The sequence below is a fragment of the Astatotilapia calliptera genome, chromosome 3 (assembly GCF_964374335.1).
Source record: "Astatotilapia calliptera chromosome 3, fAstCal68.1, whole genome shotgun sequence".
In the NCBI taxonomy this organism is placed as follows: domain Eukaryota; kingdom Metazoa; phylum Chordata; class Actinopteri; order Cichliformes; family Cichlidae; genus Astatotilapia; species Astatotilapia calliptera.
This window is the reverse complement of record NC_137424.1, coordinates 75,738,533-75,741,299: the sequence shown is the minus strand read 5'-3', so window position 1 is coordinate 75,741,299 and position 2,767 is coordinate 75,738,533. Positions and strand designations below refer to the sequence as shown.

The 2,767-nt window shown below is 41.6% G+C and overlaps 1 long non-coding RNA gene across 1 annotated transcript; it reads left to right on the top strand.

Moving 5' to 3' along the window:
- The first annotated feature begins 750 nt into the window (after positions 1–750).
- Positions 751–2,509, top strand: LOC145425854 (uncharacterized). The gene is made up of 3 exons (XR_013906614.1): positions 751–1,049; positions 1,450–1,623; positions 2,342–2,509. It is a non-coding gene; the product is annotated as an uncharacterized LOC145425854 (long non-coding RNA).
- Positions 2,510–2,767: the final 258 nt, after the last annotated feature.

Sequence of the window (2,767 nt, the reverse complement as noted above, 5' to 3'; positions counted from 1 at the left end):
GCGTTTATATTTTTGTTCAGTGTATGTTCGAACATGGTGTTCAATACAGCCAAACTGTGGTTTGCAGAGAAGTCCAACAACAAAACACAGCTTGTGTTCAGCTTCAGGAGTCCTTTCCTCCCAATCACGCCCCTCCAGGTCTCACTGTCATTGCCCACATGAACATTGAACTCTCCCAGTAGGAAAACAGAGCACCCTCCAGCACCTCACCCAGGGACTCCAAAAAGGCTGAGTACTCTGAACTGTCACTCGGCACATGCAGACAACAGTCAAGACCCATTCCACTTGGAGAAACCCCAATGTACAGGCAGCAAGTTGAGCGGATACTAGAATACCCACCCCAACCCGCTGCCTCTCACCAGGGGCAACTCAAGACTGAGAAAGAGTCTAGCCCCACTCAAGAAGACTAGTTCCAGAGCCCAAGCCATGCATTGAGGTGAGCCCGAACATATCTACCTCTACCTCTCAACCTCATACACTAACTCAGCCTCTTTCCCCACCAGAGAAGTGGGGGGGCCCCCACTCCTGCCCCCCCCCCAGCACACAATGCACCCGACCCCTACAGCGCCTCCTGCAAGTGGTAGGCCTGCAGGAGGTTGGGCCCATGTCCCTTTTCTTTTTTGGCTGATTCGTGGAGGGGATGAAAAAAATGTGCAATTAAAACAAAAATTTTAATGATCCATTTGTTGTTGTCTCAGAATTTTTCATTATTTTTAAGTTGGAGTAAGATGGCATATTTCAGATTTGTTTAAAATTAGGCAATGGCAATTCCGGCTACCCCATAAAAACATTAAATATTTCTAAATCTGGAAACTCTTTGCTGCACCATCTATACACTTTAATCCAACATTTTTGTCTGTGTTCTTTATTTCTAGAATGAATGGTTGTTTCCTCTCAGAAACAAGCTGTGAAGCTCTATCCTCAGTTCTCAGCTTCCAGGCCTCAGGTCTGAAAAAATTGGATCTGAGCAACAACAGCCTCCTGGATTCAGGCGTGATGCTTCTGTCTCTTGCAGTGGAGAGTCCACACTTTACCCTAGAAAGTCTAAGGTCAGAAAATCATTCTTTTCCACTCAGTATAAAATGAATCTGTGTTGCATCGCCAAATAACTGGCAAAAAATGGTCAGGTGCCTTTCATTTACTTTTGGTTATTAGAGTGTAAATTACTGTCTAAAGCTACACCAAGTTTAAACAAAAGACGGCATGCGCCAGCAGATGTGACGTCATTTTGACATTTGCCACCATGTAACAGGGTATGTATGTCTTCTCCTGTAGAAACGGCTCTGAATTTGGGTTTTGGAGACATAAATGCTTTATGTGTTTGAAATAAGACAATAGCAATTCCAACCACTCTGGAAACTGAGTGGTTGGAATGTGCTAAATATGCTAAATATGGTAACTTATCACTGCACAAACAAGGTATGTTTTTCTTTTTCTTTTTTATTTCAGATTAAGTGGGTGTTTTCTTTCAGAGAGAAGCTATGAATCACTGGCCTCAGTTCTCAGTTCCCAGTCCTCTAGTTTGAGAGAGTTGGACTTAAGTGACAACAACTTACAGGATTCAGGTGTAAAGCTTCTGTCTACTGCACTGCAGAGTCCACACTGTACACTGGAAACTCTGAGGTCAGATCAAAGAATATTTCATTTTTCATTGAATTACATAATTAACCTGTTAAAAATGTAGTTAGTAAGCTCAAATTCATCCACTTGTAGTTGGGTCTTACTATTTGTCATTATTTCTATGTCACAGTAAAGTAACATGTTTTTGATGTGTTTAAAATAAAGCAATAGCAGTTCTGTCCAGTAAAATTAAATTAAATTAAATTAAATTTAATTGGATTAACTTAGGGCAGAACGGTGGCACGGTGGTTAGCACTGTTGTCTCACAGCAACAAGGTCATGATTTCAATTCCAACATCAGGCCAGGTTCTATCTGTGTGGAGTTTGCATGTTCTCCCAGTTTTTGCATGGGTTCTCCCCGGGTACTCCGGCTTCCTCCCACAGTCAAAAGACGTGCACTTAGTGGGGAGGTTAACTGGAAACACTAAATTGCCCATTTGAATGCGGGAGTGAATGTGAGGGCAAATGGTTGTCTCTGTCTAACACATAGACAGAGACAACCATGCGACAGACTGGAAGACTGGCTGCGACGGACTGGCGACCTGTCCAGGGTGTACCCTGCCACTCACCCTAAGACAGCTGGGATAGGCTTCATCACCCTCCAAGACCCTGAAAAGAATAATTGGAAGTGAATGGATGGATAAATTAAATTAAATCTAATAATTCCTCAATGTAGCATAATAATTTCAGTGTGTTTGTCTTTGTTTTCTTTATTTTTCAGACTGGGTACCTGTAACCTCTCAGAGAGAAGCTGTGACGTTCTGTCCTCAGTTCTCCGCTCCCAGTCCTCTACCCTGAAAGAACTGGACCTGAGTGACAATGACCTGAATGATTCTGGAGTGAAGTTTTTGTCTGCTGCTGTGGAGACTCCCCATTGCACACTAGAAAGTCTCAGGTCAGAATTCAGTCTCTTCCACTCTGTATTATTTATCATCTTTATTAGATACTGATAAAGGATCTAAAGCTTATAGAATTGCCAGGAACCTTTTATTTAATGTTTGGTTGGATTTTCAGACTCTGACTTTCATAAACTTCATAAATTTTCATAAAGATATTTTCATAAGACTACAAGCAACTCTTAAGTTCTTTTTGATAAAGTGATGTCTTTCCTTCCTTGATCAATATTGATAAAATGTTACAATTATTT